At 41.5% G+C, this 23555-nt stretch overlaps 1 protein-coding gene across 4 annotated transcripts in view; it reads right to left on the bottom strand.

Annotated features, from left to right (window-relative positions):
- LOC144679671 (uncharacterized) overlaps positions 1 to 23555 on the bottom strand; it is a 665324-nt gene that overhangs the window by 312763 nt on the left and 329006 nt on the right. The gene's annotated exons all lie outside the window — the stretch shown is intronic.

Here is a 23555-nt window from a genome sequence, read left to right on the forward strand (position 1 = left end):
TTACGAGGTTGAATAAAAAAATCTAGTTATACTGCATCATCTTTATTATCTTATAATTATTTTCAGACAAGAACAGCAACATATTGCAAACATCATCACCTCCAAGATCCCCTCCAAGTCACATACTATCCTGACTTGGATATAAAATGGCATAGAAATTTATTCGAAAGGGTTGAAAATGGTAGCCATAATTCTGAGCTGTCAGTTAACTGCTTGCCATACTGCTATAAGAATTAAAGTGGGCATCCAGGCCCAGACCTGATGCAGGCAATAGTCCCTTTGCATTTGCAAACAAAGAGCCTAACTCCTTTTGAAGATTTTTTTTTGTCAAATACATTCAGTAAAATTAAATATACATGTGGCCTAACCAACAATTCTTAAAGGGTCTGTTGCAGGATGCCATCAAAAAGGTGTGTGTTTTAATAATACTTATCTGAAGATGGAGGTTGGAGGTTCAGGAGAGCTCCTTCTGATAACACATTAAAGTCACTGGGCACAGCTGGTCACATCCCCACTCCAACACCCATTCCACCCCATCTCCAATACCTATAATCGATCTCTGCTTCACACCCAATCACGCTCTCCTTTTCTTTCCAATGCACATGCCATTCTCCCAAGGCTGATTTAACAAACAGCCAATGTAACAATGAGAAAGGGATAATTGTAATGACAAAAGGTTAATACCTAATCTCGTTCTAAAGGAGCCTCTAAAGAAGAGTGCCCATAATATGATAGAATTTTACATTAAGTTTGAAAGTGACGTAGTTCAAAACTAGGGTCTTACATTTAAACAAAGGGAACTATGAAGGTTTAAGGGGAAAATTGGCTGTGGTAGATTGGGAAACTACTTTAAAAGGTATGACGGTGGAGAGGCAATGGCTAGCATTTAAAGAATTAACACATTGTTTACAACAAATTTATATTCCTTTGAGGCACAAAAACCCTGCAGGAAAAGTGATCCAACCATGACTAACAAGAGAAGTTAAACACTGTATTAGATCAAAGAAAGAGGCTTATAAAGTTGCCAAAAAAGTAGCAAGTCTGTGGATTGGGAGCATTTTAGAAATCAGCAAAGGAGGACCAAGAAACTGATAAAAAAAAAGAGAAAATGGAATATGTAAGTAAACTGGCGGGAAACATAAAAATTGACTGTAAAAGCATCCATAGGTATGTAAAAAAGAGACAAATGTGGGCCCACTAAAGGCAGAGTTAGGAGAATTTATGATGGGAATAAGCAAATGGCAGAGAAACTACACAAATACTTTGGCCTGAATTTTCATCCTTGAGGTGGGTAGCGTGAGTCAGGAAAATTCCCAGCGTGGCCCACCCACCTTGGGAGAAAGTGCCCATAAAGGCGGTATCTTCATTGCTGGGGGCAGGTGCGGGCTGGAGTCAGGCGCTGAGGCAGGCTATTTAAAAGGTCCACTTTGGTGCAGTGGGACTTCGTCCCGGTTAAAATGCCCTGCATTCACCCCCTATTGCCCCTCATGACCCCATGCCAAGCTCTGCTTTTCCACCCACCCCCTAGTTCCTCTCATTCCCCCATGCCAAGCTATGCTCTTCCACCCACTCCCTAATTCCTCTCATTCCCCCATACCAAGCTATGCTCTTCCACCCACTCCCTATGGCCCTCATACCTCCAATGTCAAGCTATGGCACTTCCAACCATCCTCCATGGCCCTTCTTGCCCCCAATGCCAAGCTATGGCCCTTCCATGCCCATTGACCCACTATACACTGCATAGAACCAGTGAAGACTATAGTGACAGTAGGATGTGTAAAAATAAGCTTTTAAAAAAGTAAATAATTCATGACTTTCTACTACATTAAAAAAGGTAATTTCACTTAGAAGGCAAAGTGTTAATCATCCAGCCCCTTTAAAGTATCAATAACAAAACCACAAACTCTTTAAACCACTTAACCTTGTAAATGAACATTATGAAATTGACAGTAGAGATCAGAAAGCTGACGTTGTCAATCAAGCAAGGTTTTCCCTGGAACACAAGAGTTTCAACATGCATAATGGCTATCTGGGCTCTGAGCCAAGCATACATAATGAGCGTACATACATCTTTGGAGAAACAAAAAACCTCCCAGGAATACTAGAAGACCAAGGAACTAACGAGAATGAGGAACTAAAATAAGTTAGTATTGGTAAAAGAGTAGTGCTAGAGAAATTAATGGCACTGAAAGTTGATAAATCCCCTGAACCTGATTATCTACATCCCAAAGTATTGCAAGAGGTAGCTGTACAGATAGCAGATGCATTGGTGGCCTTCCAAAATGTTCCAAAACTCTATAAATTCTAGAATGGTTCCTGCAGTTTGGAAGATAGTAAAAGTAACCCCACGGTTTAAGAAAGTAGGGGTGGGGGGGGAGAAAACTAGGAACTACAGACCTGCTGGCCTGACATCAGTGGTAGAGAAAATGCTAGAATCTATTGTAAAGGATGTGATAACTGGACACCTAGAAAATAATGGTAGGATTAGGCAGAGTCAACATGGATTTATGAGTGGGAAATCATGTTTAACAAACGTGTTCAGAGCTTTTTGAGGATGTAACTAGCAGGATAAGGGAGAACCAGTGAATGTGGTGTATCTAGATTTTCAGAAGGCTTTCTACAAGGTCCCTGTCATGAAGCTATTAATGTACATTATGTTATTGGAAAATATTTTTCTTTTAAAATAGAGGTTTAGTCTGCGGGAATGTCTTAACTGGATTAAAGCCAGCTAGTCTGGGTGTTTTGATATGTATTAGTTTTGAGATGTAATCAGAGAGTTGGAGTGCATTTGCATTTTTTGAATAGAGCATTCAAGAAGTGGGGTGAAAACTGACACCTATCTAGCAGCTACCAAGCAATATGTTTTTTTAATAATAAAATTGGTGCTATGAGAGGGGTTTTATTGTTAGAGAGGTTTAGTTCAGAGGTTGGTGATACAATGAGAATTTACTTTCAATGGGGGTGGTAGGTATAACTTCATCAGTTTTCGGGTGTGCAGAGCAGAGGCAATGTGAGATCAAAAGGCAGCTGTAAGCCTCCAACTGGTTCCACATGAACCAAAGTGAAAAGAACTTCATTTTGAATCTGTAAGTTGAAAATGCTTTGCCTGGTGTTTGGTTAAGTCTATGGGTTGCTGTTGCCTTAATGGAGATTAGTTTGGGAATTTGTTAAAAGTTATGACAGTAGTAATTTTAAGCCATGTGTATTTATATATTTTAACCTGTGTAAATTAATAAATGTTTCATTTAGTTTAATGTAAAACCTCGAGAACTGGTGATCTGATTCCTGAATTTAAGAGCCACATCTCAAACATAACACTTAAAATTATAGGTTATGACAGTTGTTTAAAGTATCCCTCTGGGATTTTTTAAGTAACTCAGCTTTACCAACTGTACTGGTCATAACAATTGGGGGCTCTTCCCAGGATAAATTATATTTCTAATTCCTTGTTTGGTTAGGAATTGGTGAATCTTAGGCTTACAAGTATGAGGGGCACTTTGAATTCAGGAGTTGGTGAGCTATTTTAGAAGTGGTGAGACTGCAAGATGGCTTTGACAATTGCTAAGACTTTGATTGGGTTGGAGAAAATAACCAAAAGTAAGCTTTCAGAGTTGGCAGATAAGTTAAAATTGGGGTTACCTGCGGGGGTTAGGAAATCAGAAATAGATAAAAGTATAGCACAGCATCTATGGTTGGAAGTGAAACCTGACACTAGTGAGTCACAGCTGGAGGTAGTGAGACTTCAGTTGCAAATGAAAAAGCTTGAATTAGAAGCAAAGGACAGAGAAATGGCTTTTAAAAGGGAATTAAAAATTACAAATATGGCGAAGGGAGAAAGATAAAGAGAGAGAGGCAGAGAATTCCAACTGAAAATGCTGGCAGTTAGAAAAGAGATGTCAGTAAGTGAGGAACGATTTGTCTCCAGAGTAGAACCCAGTGGGGATATGTTTAAATTTGTACAAGTTCTTCCAAAGTTTGGGGAAAAAGATATTGAAGCATTCTTTATTTCATTTGAGGAGCTAGCTAAACAGATGAAATGCCCACAGGAAAACTGGACATTATTATCATAGTCTAAGTAGTTAGGTAGGGCACTTGAGGTATATGCTTCACTTTCAGAAGAAATGTCGGTGAATCATGATGTGGTGAAAAAAGTTATTTTGAGTGCATATGAGTTGGTTCCTGAAGCATACAGGCAGAAATTTAGGACTATGAAAAAACAGCCTGGGCAAACTTATACTGAGTTTGAAAGAGTAAAATAAAGTAATTTTGATCGGTAGATACGGGCATGCAAAATAGAGACAACTTATGCAGCTCTTAGGGAAGTCATTCTTTTGGAAGAATTTAAAGATTCAATCCATTCTGTAGTAAGAGCTCATGTGGAGGAACAGAGGGTTGATTCTGTAAGACCAGCAGCAGAGATATCTGATGATTATGAGTTAGTTCATAGAGCTAAACCTTTTTGCTGTCACCCTTTCAAATTGGAAAAGGATAAAAAGTGGGAAGATGAAAGGAAAGTAGGTAGTCAAAGAGAAGGAGTAGCTGGAAGTTCCCAGGGTGTTTTTTTCTCAGAATAAAAAGGAAGGAGCTGAAAGTAGAAGTGACATTCAAAAATTGAGGTGTTTTCATTGTAATAAAGTGGGGCACAGAAAGTCAGTGTGCTGTAGGTTGCAGGAAAAATCTGTAGGAATTGTAGGGGTACAGAAAAGCTCTGGAAGTAAAAGTGCTGTGGGTTCTGAGGTTCAGGTACAGGAGAAACCAGTGGTTTGTGTACAGGTGAAACAGGGAGAATCAGTGAAAAGTAAAGAAGCGGGAATGTGTTCACAGTTTACTCAAGGGAATTCTGGACAGCAGGTTGCAGAAGTGTTTAAAGATTTTGTATGTGAAGGGAAAGTCTTTCCATGTGTACAGGGTGGATCAGTTAAAGATGCTAAACTTTTAAGAGACACAGGGGCTAGTCAATCCTTAATGTTGTGGGATAGTGATATTTGTTGTTCAGAGGGAGTGTTGCAGGAGAATGTAATAATAAATGGGGTTCATGGAGATGCTAATTCTATTCCATTGTGGAGGGTAAATTTAAAGAGCAGATGGAAGACGAGTGAAGTTATAGTTGGAGTGGTGGAAAACTTGCCCATTGCAGGGGTTCAATTTATTCTGGGTAGTGATATAACTGGATCGCAAATGTGGGTGATGCCTATGGTGGTTCAGCAGCCTGTAGAAGTGCTTTCAACAGGAGTGCTACAGAAGGAACAAGCTGGATTGTTTCCTGATTGTGTTATGAGATCAAAGGCCCATAGGGAAGAACAAGATAGACAAGATAAGCAGGCAATTCAAAGGCAAGAAGAAGGTGCCAAAATCCAATTAGCTGTCACTGTATTTCATAACATTGTTCAGGAGGAAGGAATGCAGGACAGTTCAGTTGAAATGTTTAACTCAAAGAGATTAGTGGAGTTACAGAAAAATGATCTGTAATTAAAATAGTTATATCAGAAAGCTTATTCATAAACTGAAGCAAAATGTATTCCAGCATGTCATTATCTTTGAGGGAATATTTTAATGAGAAAGTGGCGGTCGGATCATGTCTCAGCAAATGAAAGCTGGAGGGAGATGCATAAGATTGTTATCCTATTAGGGTATAGAAATGAGATTCTGAGGATCGCTCATGAAATTCCAATGGGGGACATTTAGGAATTAGGAAAACACAGGAAAAGATACTGAGGCTATTTTTGGCCTGGATTGCATAGGGATGTAGTCAAATTCTGTAGAACCTGTCATATGTGTCAAGTAACAGGAAAACCACAAGCAGTGATTAAGCCGGTGCCTTTAATCCCAACACCAGCGTTTGAATAACCTTTTACTGGGGTCATGATTGATTGTGTAGGACCCCTCCCTAAGACTAAAAGTGGAAATCAGTATTTATTGACAATAATGGATGTGTCTAGCAGGTTTCCTGAAGCGATACCTTTAAGAAATATTACAACTAAGAGGATTGTAGAGGAGTTAATTAAATTTTTTACAAGATATGTCTTACCTAAGGAAATACAATCAGATCAGGGGTCAAATTTCATGCCACAGCTGTTTGAGGAAGTAATGAACAGTTTGGGGATAAAACAGTTTAAGTCAACAGCTTATCATCCGGAGTCACAAGGAGCTTTGGAAAGATGGCATCAAACTTTAAAAACTATGATAAGAGCATACTGTCATGATTATGCATCGAATTGGGATACAGGAATTCCATTTTTGTTATTTGCTATTGGAGATGCTCCTCATGCATCGACTGGTTTTCGTACTTCTGAGCTAGTTTATGGTCATTAAGTAAGGGGACCAATGAAATTGATTCATGAGAAATTGGTGGGTCAAAATTCAGAAACTAATCTCCTGGATTACGTATCAAATTTCAGGGAAAGATTGAACTGAGCATGTGAGCTGGCTAGGGAACATTTGAAGGTATCACAGCAAGTGATGAAAGTGAAAGTAGAAATGGAGGCTAAAATTCGCAGTTTTGTTTCTGGAGAGAATGTACTATTTTTGTTACCAGTACTAGGTGATTCATTAAGTGCAAGATTTAGCAGGCCTTACAGGATTGAAAAGAAATTGAGTGAAATAAATTATTTAATAATCATGCCAGATAGAAGAAAGAAACAGAGGATGTGTCATGTAAATGTGCTTAAAAAGCACTTTGACAGGGAAGAGGAACAAAAAGAGGTATTAGTGATGGTCGATGATGAGAAAGAGGTGGAAGTGCAGGACGGTGAAATTGATTTTCCACTAGTCAAATTGGATAATGAGGGGGGGGTGCTGAAAATTTAAATGAAATCTTGAGTTACCTTCCAAGCAAGTGTCAAAGTGATTTGGAAAAGCTATTGCAGTCACATAAACCTTTTTGTTGAAATAAGCTGGGACACATTTAGCTTTACATGATCTATGCGTAGGAATATCTTCTTCAATAAGGCAACAGCCTTACAGATTAAATCTGGCACAGTTATCACAAGTACAAAAAGAAATTGATTTCATGCTTCAAAATGATATCATTGAGTCTAATTCCAGTAACTGGAGTTCGGATATTGCACTGGTCTCAAAACAGGATGGAACACAAAGGCTGTGTATGGACTATCGAAAGGTGAATGCGATGCCAAAAGCGGATTCATATATCATACCATGGGCAGAATTTAGCTCTTGGTAGGCATGCGGGCCCCACCGGCTCGGCGGCGGGCGGACAGCCAACCCCCGCCACCAAAACGGGACCCGCCGCCATTTTGAGTGGGTGGGCCAATTAAGGTCCGCCCAGCGGCCTGCCCGACAGGAAGCGCTATGCGCTTCCTATAAGGGGGAGAGGGAATCCCCAGCTGTCAAAGTGCGCAAGAGTGCACTGCTCCCTGAGACAAAGTGCTGTCTCAGGGAGATCAGTGACAGTCTAGAAAACTTGAAAAATAGAAAAATTAAAAAATTATTAACATGTCCCCCTCATGTGACAATGTCACACGAGATGGGACATGTTAATAAATATCACATAAAATGTATTAAAGCTTTTAAAAACGGTCATGAAACGTCATCCTGCCAGTGGATGAGGTTTCATGTATTATCAGAAGCCCGCTGGGGCTCCTGGCCTGCCTGCCAGACTTAAGGTTGGACGGGCAGGTCTTTAATTATCTTAATTACTCTGTCAATGGCCTCAATTGGCATCCAGCGTCATTTTCCCATCGGCGAGCCGGCCCCGCCCCCAAATCGCCGACGGGAAAATTCAGGCCCATGGTTGGAAGATTGCATTGAGAAAGTGGGACAATCGAAATTTATCAAAAAAGTTGCCTTGCTAAAAGGATATTGGCAGGTACCATTGTTGGAGAGAGCAAAGGAGATATCATCTTTCATAACACCAAGTATACTATATCAGTTTAAAGTTATGCCATTTGGTATGAAGAATGCACCTGCGATATTTCAAAATCTGACAAAGTAATTGCGGGTCTAAGCAATTGTGCAGTTTATATTGATGATCTAATTGTTTTCAGTCAGACGTGGGAGGAGCATTTACAGCATCTGGAAGAATTATTTACTTGACTACAAGAAGCTAATTTGGTGATGAACTTGGCTAAAAGTGAATTGCAAAAGTGCAAATTACGTATCTAGGCCATACCATTGGACATGGTAAGGTGGCTCCGAGAGATGCGAAAGTCTAGGCTATTGTGGATTTCCAAGTGCCCACAACAAAACGAGAAATTTTGAGATTTCTGGGCATGAGTGGGTTTTACTGGAAATTTGAACCAAATTTTAGCCAAGTGGTTGCTTCATCGACTGAATTATTAAAAAAGAACAAGAAGTTTCAATGGATACTGGAGTGTCAGAAGTCATTCAATAGTTTGAAAACTTTATTAACTACGACACCAGTTTTGGCAATACCCAATTATGCCAAGCAATTCAAGTTGGCCGTTGATGCAAGCAATACTGGCATTGGAGCTGTACCGTTACAAGATGACGACACTGGAATTGAAAAGCCAATAAAGCATTTTTCACAGAAGCTGAATGTACAACCGGGGAGATATTCAACAATTGAAAAAGAGACTTTGAATTTGATGTTAGCATTGTGGCATTTTGAAATTTATGTTGCAAACAATTCATCAGAAACAATTGTTTATACAGATCATAATCCTTTGAAGTTTTTGGACAAATTTCATGACAAAAGTGCAAGGCCTTTCAGGTGGAGTCTATTATTACAACCATTTAACCTATGGATTATACATATTGCTGGAAGAGCAAATCTGTTCGCAGATGCATTATCAAGAGTTTGAAACCTAAAGGAAAATGGAACATTTTTTAAAAAAACCTGGACACTGAACTAGAGTGATTTCTGCTGATACCAAGGACTTGTGTATATATGTTATGTTAATGCATGCCTCTGGTAATATAATTGTGTAATGAGTATAGGAGATAGTGTGAGGTGGGTTATTAAAATGAAGCCGTCTTTTAGAATTATGATGGTTAATTTTTCGATAAGGAGGGGGATGTCATGAAGCTATTAATGTATATATTATTGGAAAATATTGTTCTTTTAAATTGGAGGTTTAGTCTGTGATCCTGACTTAATTGGATTAAAGCCAGCTAGACTGGGTGCTTTGATATGTACTAGTTGTGAGATGTAAACAGAGAGGTAGAGTACATTTCCATTTTCTGAATAGAGTATTCAAGACGTGGGGTGAAAACTGACGCCTATTTAGCAGTTACCAAGCAGTATTTTTATATTACTAATAAAATTGGTACAGTGAAAGGGGTTTTTATTGTTAGAGAGGTTTAGTTCAGAGGTTGGTGATACAATGAAAATTTACATTTAATGGGGGTGGTAGGTATAACTTCAGCAATTCTTGGGTGTGCAGAGCAGAGGCAGTGTGAGACCAAAAAGCAGCTGTAAGTCTCCAACTGGCTCCATAGGAACCAAAATGAAAAGAAGCTCATTTTGAATCCGTAAGGTGAAAGTGCTTTGCCTAGTGTTTGGTTAAGTCTATGGGTTGCTGTTGCCTTAATGGAGATCAGTTTGGGAATTTGTTAAAAGTTATGATTTGAATTTGAAGTAATTTGAAGCCATGTGTATCGATATTTTAACCTGTGTAAATTAATAAAATATTCCATTTAGTTTAATGTAAAACCTCGAGAACCTGATGGTCTGATTCCTGAATTTAGAGTCGCATCTCAAACATAACATTTAAAATTATAGGTTATGACAGTTGTTTTAAGTTTCCCTCTGGGATTTTTAAAGTAATTCAGCTTTACCAACTGCACCGGTCATAACAATCCCACACAGAAGATTAATAAGAAAAATTAGAGTGCATGGGATTGGTGATAATATACTGGCATGGATTGGAAATTGGTTAACAAACAGAAAATTAAGAATAGGAATAAATGAGTCATTCTCAGATTCGAAGACTGTGACTAGTCGGGTACCGCAAGGGTCAGCACTTGGGCCCCAGCTATTCACAATCTACATCAATTATTTGGATGTTGTTACCAAATGTAATATTTCCAATATGCCATAAAACTAGGTGGGAATGTGAGTTGTGAGGAGGATGCAAAGAAGCTTCAAGGAGATTTAGACACATTAAATGAGTGGGCAAGAACATGGCAAATTGAATATAATGTGGGGAAATGTGAAGTTATCCACTTTGGTAGGAGAAACAGGAATGTAGAGATGATGAGAAATTGGGAAGTATTGATGTCCAAAGGGACCAGGGTGTTCTGTTCATGGATCACTGAAAGCTAACATGCAGGTGCAACAAGCAATTAGGAAGGCAAATGGTATGATGGCCTTTCTGTAAAGAAGATTTGGATACAGAAATAAAGAAGTCTTGCTGCAATTGTATAGAGCCTTGGTGAGGCCACACCTGAAGTACTGTGTGCACTTTTGGGCTCCTTAACTAAGGAAGGATATGCTTGCCATAGAGGGAGTGCAATGAAGGCTCACCAGACTAATCCCTGGGATGGCAGGATTGTCCTATAAGGAGAAATTGAGGAGACTAGGTCTATATTCTCTACAGTTTAGAAGAATGTGAGATGATTTCATTGAAACATACAAAATTCTTACAGGCCTCAACAAAGTAGATGCAGAAAGGTTGTTTCTGCTGTCTGTGGGGGGGTGGCAATGGGGTGGTGTCTGGAACCAGGGACACAATCTCAGAATAAGAGGTAGGTCATTTAGGACTGAGATGAGGAGGAATTTCTTCACTCAGAGGGTGGTGGATCTTTGGAATTCTCTACCCCAGAGGGCTGTGAAGGCTCAGTCATTGAATACATTCAAGACAGAGATCAATAGATTTCTAGATATTAAAGATATCAAGAGATATGGGGATAGCATGGGAAAATGGCTTCGAGGTAGAAGATCAGCTATGATCCAGTTGAATGGTGGAGCAGGCATGAGTGGCTAAAGAGCCTACTCTTGTTCCTATTTTCTATGTAGCAGCCCTAAAGTCAAATATTCTTCTCCATCAAGCTACCCGGGGAGGCCCAGGCAGTCTGATGCAAATGAGGCCAGAGGGCCAAGGTTAAAAGCTTGGTCAAGGAAGTGGGATTTTAAGGAGAATTTTAAAGAAAGAATTTAGGGATCGTAAGGAATTCTAGAGATTATTGAAAGAAAGAGGAAGAAAGGCTGTACAAGAGGCTGGATTCAGAAAGTATGCAGCAGAGGAATGTATGCAGAAAGGAGATTACAGAAATAGGGAGGGTGAGGGGCTTAAACATAAGAAGAAATTGAAATTTAAGGTATTTGGGGAGAGGCTTTTGTCTCAATCTAGGCCAGTGACAGAATTAATGGATATTTATGATTTGGAGTGGAATAGGAAATGCAGAGCAGAGTTTAGGGGAAAATAAAATTTATAGAGGGTGGTGGCTGGCCAGGAGAAAATTGGACTAATCAAATCAGAAGGTGACAAAGAATAAATTAAAGTTTCAGTGGCAGATGGATCAGGGAGGAACAGAGACATAAATAGGTGGGCTTTTTGATAAAGATGATCAAAGCTCATGGTCAAATAGGATACCAAGTCTGGTTCAGCATAAGACACTGGCTAAAAGGCAAATTAAGTCAGTGGGACATGCTTTCAGTCTTCCCAAAGTTAGCTCAGAAAGTTATGTTCCATAACTGAATGATGTTCAAGTAGTCTGATATCACAAAATAAATGAAGCAATTAAGAGAAGTACAGCTGGGTTTCATCGGCAGAGGTGTGGAATCTGATCCCATGGCTTTGGATGATGTTGCGCAGAAGTAGCATGTAAGCTGGAAGAGAAGACTTATTCTGAGCCCTCAATTCCCTCTCTTTTTGCCTTAACTGCTGCTGTTGACTGACTACATCTTCTCTTTCTTCCATCTTTGATGCCTTTTTTCCGTGCAAAATAATCATTTAATCCATCTGAATCCTTTGATTCCCCAGTATATTCACTCCATTAAATCAGAGAAATGCAAAATCAAATTTAACCAGTCTCATCAAAATCTATAGATCTGGTTCAACCAAATCAAACTTTACTGTGTCTCAATTTTTAATTTGTTCTTGGAATCTGGGCAATAAATTGGCAAAAGAGTAGTCACAGATCGTCATGGTGACACACACCTGCCCAGAGATGATGTCATCATTCTCCTCTACCGTTGGCAAGTGTCTCCCAGGTACAAGACTCAATGATTAAGGCCTGCATGTCAGGCTTGCAAGCATCCTTGAAGCAGAGCTTTGAGCATCCTATCAGTCGTCTGACTCTGGCTACCTCGTCACACAGAAAATCCTTAAATGGACTGTCTTCCATCCTATGAATATGCCCGAGCCAGTGGTCGCCTCTGATTGATGAGTGTCTACATACTTGGGAGGTGTGCCTTTGAGAGGATTGTCACGTTCATGATTTTGTCCTTCCATGAGATGCCCAGAATGCACCTTAATTTATTTAATTCAATTTCACAATTTTCCATGAGACTAAATCATGCTAGAGGGCAAAGGCAATCATTGGCTTCCCTTCTCCACTTCAAATTATTCTCCCCTGTCCCTTCCACTCTAGCCTCCAATATCAAATACAAAGAGCACATAGATATTTTTGTCTCTAACATTAAAATCATCTATGCAGCTGGCACCACTAACTCACAACTTACCTCTCCTCCTTTACTTCTGTCATCTTCCAAATTTCCCAATCAGTAAAGCTCCAAACACATCACTTTACAGTTTCTCTACAATTGCCTTGGCCTCTTCAAACTCATATTTTCCATGAGGCCTACTCTTGTTTCCTTAATTCGTTCCCCACCCAAATCCTGGTCATCCAGTATCCACTTCTGACCCCATGTTAATTGGCAATATTAATGATTTAATTTGCATATCATCTCCCTCCCCTTCAAATTCAATGTCATTATGCTCTTATCAGAAAATCTACCCTCAACTCAGTTGTCTTCTCAACTATCATCTTATTCTTCTCTAATATTCTGCAGTGCATCATCACCATCCAATGCGGCTCATCTATCTCCAGGAATTTCCCTTTTAAATTCCTTTAATCCTGCCTCTGCACATGTCATAACAGTAAGCCTGCTATGGTCAAAGGCATTCCTTGGTTTCCCTCCTACTTATCTGGATGAAGCAAATACTTCTCTTGCAATGGTTGCTCTTCCTCTCCTGCACTGTCATTCCAGGATTCCCCTAAGAATCGATTTTGGCATCCATCTTTTCCCTAGATATATGCTGCTGCTCAGTAAAATCATTCGCAGGCATGCAGTTAGCTTCCATAGATATGCTAATAATGCACAATTCTATCTCTTCATAAGTTCTCACAATCTTTTAATGGTTTCTGTGGTTTCTAGCTGTCCATCTGATGAAATGTCTTGGATGAACTGCAACTTCCTTCAACTGAACATTAGGAAGTTAGAAACCATGATTTTCAGTGCTGGTCACAAACTTCATTCCCTGTATACTAAAGCTATCCCTTTCCCTAGACTCTGACTCAGGTTGAACAAGAACATATGAAATCCCGGTATAATACTAAAACCTGAACTATTTAAGAAAAACAACATTTCAAGGAGCAGGATGACTACCATCTTCTCAGGGCAACTAGAGATGGGCAATAAACACAACCTTTCCAGTATCATCCACAAAAAAAATGTCCCATGTTTATACAGCATGTAACAGAGGTCCAGGGCCCGGATATTTGCTACTGAGGTAGGCAGCTTGAGTCGGAAAATTTCCCAAATGGAAATGGAAATGGAAAAGTTTAAATCGCTGAGAGCTCAGACTCATAACAGGATTGTCTCAGTGAGGTTCTGTTTTCACAGCTAGAGAGAGCTGCTAACTTTGCTTAATTGACATCTTTAAGTGGTTATAATAATTGTTTTTTTCTGTGATCTCTGTTGTCAATTTCTCAATGTTAATGTGCACAAGATTAAGCGGTGTTAAGTGTTTGAAACCTCTCTTATGATACTTTAATGATCTTTCTGATTTAGACACTTTTGTGGTTGTAGGAGCAGCATTTTTTTTCCAAAGAAAATTTGTGAATGGGTGTTTTTGTTCTGACCATTCCCCACATGCCATTGTAATATATGGCTCATTGGGTCTGTCCAAAGTGTTCAATGGGCGATTGGGCATTGAAGGTCTATAAGTTGGCATGGGGGCTGTAAGAGGTCATTGGCGTGTGTGGGGGATATGAGTTGGCACTGAGTTGGAATGGTAGGGACATGGGGGGTTGTGGGCGGGGCACAGGTCAGACCTTTTGACCTTACCTTTCAAAAGGTTCCCGAATTCAGACTCCGCTGAGATCCGTGAACCACAAAGCATGGAGAAGCTGGCCCAACTCCATGAAAATTGCATGGGGCAAAGAGATTGCTAGGAAATAGAGATTGTTTAAGTAAGTTATATTGGTACTTGTGGGCGTTAGGAATGAGTTTTAGCTTTAAAGTTTAAGTTTGATTTGTATTTTTGTATCTGTGTGTTAAGAAAGGTCAAACTAAGTTTGAGTTTCCTTTTAAAAAGGTGTTTTCATTTTTAATGAGGAGTTTTACGACTTCTAAAGAGAAAGTAAATATACAAGGGTACAAGGATTGGACTGTTGTAAAGCAACAGGGGCCCAGAGAGGCAGGTCCTTCCCACAGACACACATACAGAAGAAGAGAAACAGCAGTTGTTTTGGAAGCTGTTTGAGTGCAGTTGGTTCTGAAAGTTGCTGCCAGGAGAGGCTGGAGCAAAAGGGGACAGATAGCCAGTCCCAAGCTAAAGGAAAAAACCCAAAACTCCAGGGGAGTGGAAGTGCGGAAGTCCAAAAAAGACCTTCTAGTCAAAGGAAGGACTGGAACCTGGGGAAAGGTCTTGTTAAGTGAAGTTAAGAATGAGGGGCAGAGAGAAAGGCTCCAAGTTTCAGATTTAAAAAGACAAAAGCTGCAGAAAGCAGATTTAAAGCGAGAACAGCTTGCAAGAAGGTCCATAGAGATAAATGAAGGTCTGTAACTCTTTGATATGGGCATGTGAAGCAATGGTGTATTGTTGATGGCTGAGTCAGAGAAACAGAGTGTGCAGAGGGCAGCTTGGATGCATGTGGTGACCCAGGGAAGAGGAATTTCAGCAGGAGAGTTCAAAACCCGAGAGGTGAACCCTTACAGAAGGCGTCAGAGAGAAAGCGTCGGTTTGGGAGAAGATTCCAAGGCGGGGTCTTGAAGAGTGGAGATTGGAAACACTCATGTGAAGGATGGAATTCGTGAGACTGGTTGGTTCATAGTGTGACAAGTGTCTGAGGGGAGTTGAGGAGACATCCATAGCATCTGGTTGAGGTGACATCTGTCACTTGAGGTCAGAGTGTGGTGTGTCTGACCACAGGGTGCCATAGATTTACATTGACTGTGTGCTTACTGTGTGCAATAGAGTATAAGATAGCTTTTGTAACTTGTGTTATCCTTACAAATCTATATATATCTGTAAAGGTATAGTTGTGGGTGAAGGAATATTGTAATATAGTTCATCTTTTCTTGTTTAATAAATGTTTTATTCGTTTGTTAAAAGTTCATCAGCTGACTCCTGTGACTCTGTGCGGTAGCTACTTTCCACCCGTCTAAACAAGTAAATAAAAGTTAGGATCTATCAAGCTGGGTTCAACTCTCTGATCAGGCTTGTCCAGGGATAACCTCAGCTGGGGATCGTAATAGAGATGCCTACCATCACAATGGTGCAGGACAGAGTCACCCTCATCCCGCACAGTGAAAATTAGGAGTGGGGGCTGGAATCACAGAATTGGGTTCCACCTGCCATTTTTGAATGGCTCCGTAGTTCTTTCAACGCTGTGAAAATCTGGGTACAAATGTTCGACAGAAGACCGGAGCAGCACTCTGCTTCTCTGGTGGAGGGGGCCAGAATGCCTTACCTGGCCAAAAACAACACTAACATTTTTTTAGTTTTTCCCTGATGGGAATCAACTGCAATCAGTGATAATCAATTCCCCTTATAATTGATTTCCTTATCTCTGAAAGCTCTGTGTGGATTTCAAAGGGGGCTTGTATGGGACTTATGCCTGCTCTTGGCAGAATTGACATCACTGAACCTAAGAGTGGTCTGGGCAAAATCTCTGGGTAGGTTGGGACCATTCCAAACACAGGAAGATTTGACCTGCTCCTCTTAAGAATTTTTGTTGCCGAGTAAATGGAATGCAAACTTAGTGAATTTGGGTTCTGTCTCAAATTCTTATTGCCCAGTCCCCACAGGAGATCAATTTACATTGTGCCTTCCACCACCTCAGGAATTTTGAGCCCTTCTCTTTAAGAGTAGCCAAAGACAAAAAACGTAGATCAGTTGCAGTGGCTTTTTATGTTAACTGAAGGATTTTCACTTGATAAATGGCAAGAATTGCATTCAACAAACCACCTGTTTTTAGATAGCCAATCTTGATTTTGAGAACAAATAATATAGACAAATAAAAATAATTAAGTTCGGTCAAAATAGTAAACTTAAAAAAAAAACTCTTTGCTGCTAAAGTAAATGATGCACTTTCAATTTGTGAGAATATAGGTAAATAGATAGGATCGCACATTCTACCCAAATTTAACAATTTTAGATAAATATCAAGGTCCGGAAGAAAATCAGGCACTACAGAAATAACAGAATACAGAAATATTGCTTTTTTAATGTAGGAAATGCCCCGAGCACTTTACAGGGGGAATTAAATAAATAAATAAACTTATATAAACAACACACAATGACACATAAGGAGAAATCAGAAGAGTGATCAACATTTAAAAAGATGGGTTCTGAAGTGGTTAAAAGGCAGAGGGAAAAGAGGATATATAAAAGTGCAAAGTCTGATACAAGTATCTGGAGTTTATTAATTTGCTACATTGCACCAAATTTAAATCCCAGTTTAGGAGGCCATCATATTGATTTGATTTTCTACATACCACAAAATAGGTGTTCCCCAAATTGAATCATTGGAATGTAAAATTAACTGAAATGGCTGCAGTATGTGCTCCAACAGGATAAGAATTCAAGTGTATATTAAGAAACTATCTGATACTACAAAGCAAAGAGACTTCACAAATTAGAAAATCCTATGGATGTCTATTCCTGCGATAGATGAGTACCATTTGCATTGCATAGTGTGTTAATGAAAGATTTATCAGAAGGCACACATCCTTAGTTACCAATGATTTCTTTGTGACAGCCAGCCTGTTGGAGAAAAGCTGCAGCCTAGATGAAAGATTTGATTCTGAAAATGAAACATCATATGCTGACTATAAGAAAGTAATAATAGATGGCTTAAAATTATAGAATGGTTGAAGCACAGAAGGAGGCCATTCGGCCTGTCGTGTACATGCCAGCTCTCTGCAAGAGCTACTCAGCTAGTCCCACTACCCAGCCATTTTAATTTAGTCACTCATTCAATTCCCTTTTGTATGTCACAACTGAATCTGCCTCTCGTGCAGTACATTCCAGATCCTAACCACTTGTTGCATAAAAAAATGATTTTTCTTATGGCGCCAATGGTCCTTTTTCCAATCACCTTAAATCTGTGCCATCTGGTTCACTTCCTTTCCGCCAATGGGAACAGTTTCTCTTTATCTACTCTGTCTCGACCCCTCATGATTTTGAACACCTCGATCAAATCTCTGCTCAACCTCCTCTTCACCAAGGAGAACAACCCCAGCTTCTCCAATCTTTCTAAGTAACTGAAGACCCTCATACCTGAAATCATTCTTGTAAATCTTTCCTGCATCCTTTGTAAAGCTTTCACATCCTTCCTAAAGTGCAAAGCCCAAAATTGGATACAATACTCCAGTAGAGCCCAAACAAGTGTTTTATAAAGTTTCACCAGCAAAATACTGTGGATGCTGGAAATCTGAAATAAGAACAAAAAATGCTGGAAAAACTCAGCAGGTCAGGCAGCATCTGTGGGGAGAAACAGAGTCAACATTTTGGGTCAATGACCTTTCATCAGAATTCATGATGAAAGGTCATCGACCTGAAACTTTAACACTGTTTTTCCACACAGATGTTGCCTAACTTGCTGACTTTTTCCTGCATTTTTTGTTCTAATTTCATCATAACTTCCTTGCTTTTGTACTGTATATCTCTATAAAGCCCAGAATTCCATATGCCTTTTTAACCACTTCCTCAATCTGCCCTGCCACTTTAAACAATTTGTGTACATATACCCCCAGGTCTGTCTGTTCCTGCAACCCTTTAGAATTATACCTTTTATTTGATATTGCCTCTCTCATATCCTGCCAAAATATATCACTTCTCATTTCTCGCTATTAAATGTTGTTTGTCCATACCACGAGCCTGTCTATGTCATCTTCAAGTCTATCACTACCCTCCTCACAGTTAACAATACTTCCAAGTTTTGTGACATCTGCAAATTTTGAAACTGTGCCCTTATAATCAAGTCTAGGTCATTAATATACACAATCGAGCAGGCTTTCTCCCCTTCATCCGTGGCCACGTGGAGGTGGTCAAGACTGGAGGCTATGAAATCAGACAGAGCACTGGGTGTTCACTGGAGTTTACTTGTTAATGTGCACTGTGTTACTTCTTGCTAACACTAAATATTAACACACGACTCCATATGTGTGAGTTTCCATTCTTTAATGGCAAAGCCCAAAAAGAGGAGTGAAATGGTGAAGGGAAGCAATGGTCTTTGAAGAGGAACAGTGAGATCGCTGGAAAGTTACACATCGTGCATTGGCATTAAGAGTGTATCTATTCAAAGCTACCTCTTCAATGGAAGGCAGCTCAAAGTGAGTTCCAGAACATGAGATACTGTGAGGTGCAATGTGGGAAGCACTCAGGCGAAATGTGCCTGGATGAGATGTTTCCTGGCGTCCACGCCATTCTAATGAGAGCTGCATCAGCCCTGGCAGCCTCCCTGCACAGTCTGGGCACCATTCTGCCCTGCATCTTCTTCTTCATCCTCCTCTTCTTCCTCCAATGAGCAGGGCTTCTTCAAAGTCCATGCCTCTCTGGGGTGTCATTATATGGAGAGCGCAGCGGACCACCACAATTTGTGAGATCCTTGCAGGAATGTACTGCAGGGTGTTACCCAATCAGTTTCAGGAGCCTGATGGTCTGCTCCATAGCAGTCTAGCTTTTGCAAAAAGGGCATCAGTGTCTTGCAAGATGCAATGGCGTGCTGCTGCTGGAGAGACGTGACCATGGTCCGCAGCTAATCTTTGGAAGGATCTAAAAGCGAAGAAATTCATGGACACAGTTACTTTGATAGTTAAGGCAGGGCGTGGGCAGGCAGTCCTGCGACATATGAGGTCTTCCTCTACGAGAGCACAATCTGAGTGACCATATGCCTATCTAGGTGCCACCCGCTGTGGCACTGGTTCTCCAATATGTCCAGTTAATTCCTTTGTTGGCGGTACACACAGTGCTACAGGTATGGCCTCCATTGCCTTCCTGCCCCTCGCTCCTCTCCTCTGCCCTCCTCATGCTTGGGGCTCTGCCTCTGCTGCTGAGGCTGCTGATCCTCATCGCTATTCAACCCAATATCTGGAAACTTAAATCTTATGTCCAGCTGTTGCCTTACTTGCACTCAGCTGCACTCACAATATTTTCTGGACCCTCACCTCCACTCCACCTCTTATGGTCGCATGATTGCTGTAGGAAATGGGAGCCTTTTTATACTTTTTGTACCTTTTTTATATACTTTTATAATACTTTGTGCGCTATTAATTCCTTTTTTCTGTATTTTGTATTTTGCTTGAGTTCCTGCTAGATGAAAGGTTAATTCTAAATGTACGTGAACGACCTGCGACTGGCCTGTGTAACTTGAGTCAAATTGAAGTCACACTGTAATGTGAATTGATAGTGTGAATGGCAAAAGGAGGACAGATGTTCACAAAGGTTACGCTTTGAAATGTAAAGGCTTTGGGGCTGTAAATAAATGGGTGCAAGGATTATTAAGTCCAGCAAATTGTTATACAGGAGAAAGTTAACGATGAACTGTTTAAGTTTTGAGGATATCTTGTTCACGAGTCTGTGACTACTGACTAATGGAATAGTAAGATCAAATGTGTGACGGCTATATTAGAATACAGCATGGGCTTTGGCTGCAGAAACATATACAAACAGCAAAACAGGCTCAGTGTACAAACTTTGAAGATGGCAAAGGGAGAGAAAGCAGAACAGAAATCACGACCAGCAATCTGTAGCTGCCAGAGTCAGCAAGAAGCAAGAACTAAGATAAAGCAAAAAACTGCGGATGCTGGAAATCCAAAGCAAAAACAAAAATACCTGGAAAAACTCAGCAGGTCTAACAGCATCTGCGGAGAGGAACACAGTTAATGTTTCGAGTCCGTATAACTCTTCAACAAAACTAAGAAAAAATAGAAAAGAGGTGGAATATAAGCTTGTTTAAGGGGTGGGGTGGGACAAGTAGAGCTGGATAGAGGGCCAATGATAGGTGGAGATAACCAAAAGATGTCATAGACAAAAGGACAAAGAGGTGTTGAAGCTGGTGATATTATCTAAGGAATGTGATAATAAAGGTACAGATAGCCCTAGTGGGGGTGGGATGGGGGGAAGGGATTGAAATAGGCTAAAAGGCAAAGATAAAACAATGGATGGAAATACATTTAAAAATAATGGAAATAGGTGGGAAAAGAAAAATCTATATAAATTATTGGAAAAAAGGGATCGGAAAGGGGGTGGGGATGGAGGAGAGAGTTCATGATCTAAAATTGTTGAACTCAATATTCAGTCCGGAAGGCTGTAAAGTGCCTAGTCGGAAGATGAGGTGCTGTTCCTCCAGTTTGCGTTGAGCTTCACTGGAACAATGCAGCAGGCCAAGGACGGACATGTGGGCATGAGAGCCGGGTGGAGTGTTGAAATGGCAAAGCGACAGGGAGGTCTGGGTCATGCTTGCGGACAGACCGAAGGTGTTCTGCAAAGCGGTCACCCAGTCTGCGTTTGGTCTCTCCAATGTAGAGGAAACCACATTGGGAGCTGCAAATGCAGTAGACTAAATTGAGGGAAGTGCAAGTGAAATGCTGCTTCACTTGAAAGGAGTGTTTGGGCCCTCGGATGGTGAGGAGAGGGGAAGTAAAGCGGCAGGTATTGCACCTTCTGCGGTTGCATGGGAAGGTGCCGTGGGAGGAGGTTGAGGTGTAGGGGGTGATGGAGGAGTGGACCAGGGTGTCCCGGAGGGTACGATCCCTGCGGAATGCTGCCGGGGGGGGTGAAGGGAAGATGTATTTGGTGGTGGCATCATGCTGGAGTTGGCGGAGGATGATCCTTTGAATGCGGAGGCTGGTGGGGTGATAAGTGAGGACAAGGGGGACCCTATCATGGTTCTGGGAGGGAGAACAAGGTGTGAGGGCGGATGCACGGGAGTTGGGCCGGACACGGTTGAGGGCCCTGTCAACCACCGTGGGTGGAAAACCTTGGTTAAGGAAGAAGGAAGACATGTCAGAGGAACTGTTTTTGAAAGTGGCATCATCATAACAGATGCGACGGAGGCAAAGAAACTGAGAGAATGGGATGGAGTCTTTACAGGAAGCGGGGTGTGAGGAGCTGTAGTCGAGGTAGCTGTGGGAGTCGGTAGGCTTGTAATGATTATTGGTGGACAGTCTATAACCAGAAATTGAGACAGAGAGGTCAAGGAAGGGAAGGGAAGTGTCAGAGATGAACCATGTGAAAATGATGGAGGGGTGGAAATTGGAAGCAAAATTAATAATTTTTTCCAGGTCTAGACGAGAGCATGAAGCAGCACCAAAGCAATCATCGATGTACCGGAGAAAGAGTTGTGGGAGGGGGCTGGAGTAGGACTGGAACAAGGAATGTTCCACATACCCAATAAAGAGACAGGCATAACTGGGGCCCATGCGGGTACCCATCGCCACACCTTTTTCTTGGAGGAAGTGAGAGGAGTTTAAGGAGATGGAGGTGTAGAGGGATTGGACGTCTTGACTCCATTCTCTCTCCCCTTGTCCAGTTCCTTCCCACCTACATCCGTGATTCCTCTGACACCCTACATCATATCAACAATTTCCAGTTCCCTGGCCCCAACCGCCTCCTCTTCACCATGGACATCCAATCCCTCTACACCTCCATCCCCCACCGGGATGGTCTGATCGCTCTCCGTTTCTTCCTCAAACAGAGGCCCGAACAATCCCCATCCACCACTACCCTTCTCCGTCTGGCTGAACTTGTTCTCACATTGAACAATTTCTCCATAAACTCCTCTCACTTCCTCTAAATAAAAGGTGCGGCTATGGGTACCCGCATGGGCCCCAGTTATGCCTGTCTCTTTATGGGGTATGTGGAACATTCCTTGTTCCAGTCCTACTCCGGCCCCCTCCCACAACACTTTCTCTGGTACATCGATGATTGCTTTGGTGCTGCTTCATGCTCTCGTCTGGACCTGGAAAAATTTATTAATTTTGCTTCCAATTTCCACCCCTCCATCATTTTCACATGGTCCATCTCTGACACTTCCCTTCCCTTCCTTGACCTCTCTGTCTCAATTTCTGGTTATAGACTGTCCACCAATATTCATTACAAGCCTACCGACTCCCACAACTACCTCGACTACAGCTCCTCACACCCCGCTTCCTGTAAGGACTCCATCCCATTCTCTCAGTTTCTTCGCCTCCGTCGCATCTGTTCTGATGATGCCACTTTCAAAAAGTTCCTCTGACATGTCTTCCTTCTTCCTTAACCGAGGTTTTCCACCCACGGTGGTTGACAGGGCCCATCTCTCGCGCATCCGCCCTCACACCTTCTTCTCCCTCCCACAACCATGATAGGGTCCCCCTTGTCCTCACTTATCACCCCATCAGCCTCCGCATTCAAAGGATCATCCTCCGCCATTTCCGCCAACTCCAGCATGATGCCACTACCAAATACATCTTCCCTTCACCGCCCTGGCGGCATTCCGCAGGGATCATTCCCTCTGTGACACCCTGGTCCACTCCTCCATCACCCCCTACACCTCAACCCCCTCCCACGGCACCTTCCCATGCAACCGCAGAAGGTGCAGCACCTGTTCCTTTACTTCCCCTCTCCTCACTGTCCAAGGGCCCAAACACTCCTTTCAAGTGAAGCAGCATTTCACTTGCACTTCCCTCAATTTAGCATTCTGCATTTGCTGCTCCCAATGCGGTTTCCTCTACATTGGAGAGACCAAACACAGACTGGGTGACCGCTTTGCGGAACACCTTCCGTCTGTCCGCAAGCATGACCCAGACCTCCCTGTCGCTTGCCATTTCAACACTCCACCCTGCTCTCATGCCCACATGTCCGTCCTTGGCCTGCTGCATTGTTCCAGTGAAGCTCAACGCAAACTGGAGGAACAGCACCTCATCTTCCGACTAGGCACTTTACAGCCTTCCGGACTGAATATTGAGTTCAACAATTTTAGATCATGAACTCTTTCCTCCATCCCCACCCCCTTTCTTCCAATAATTTATATAGATTTTTCTTTTCCCACCTATTTCCATTATTTTTAAATGTATTTCCATCCATTGTTTTATCTTTGCCTTTTAGCCTATTTCGATCCCTTCCCCCCATCCCACCCCCACTAGGGCTATCTGTACCTTTATTATCACATTCCTTAGATAATATCACCAGCTTCAACACCTC

Source organism: Cetorhinus maximus, chromosome 4 (genome assembly GCF_964194155.1).
Source record: "Cetorhinus maximus chromosome 4, sCetMax3.hap1.1, whole genome shotgun sequence".
NCBI lineage: Eukaryota > Metazoa > Chordata > Chondrichthyes > Lamniformes > Cetorhinidae > Cetorhinus > Cetorhinus maximus.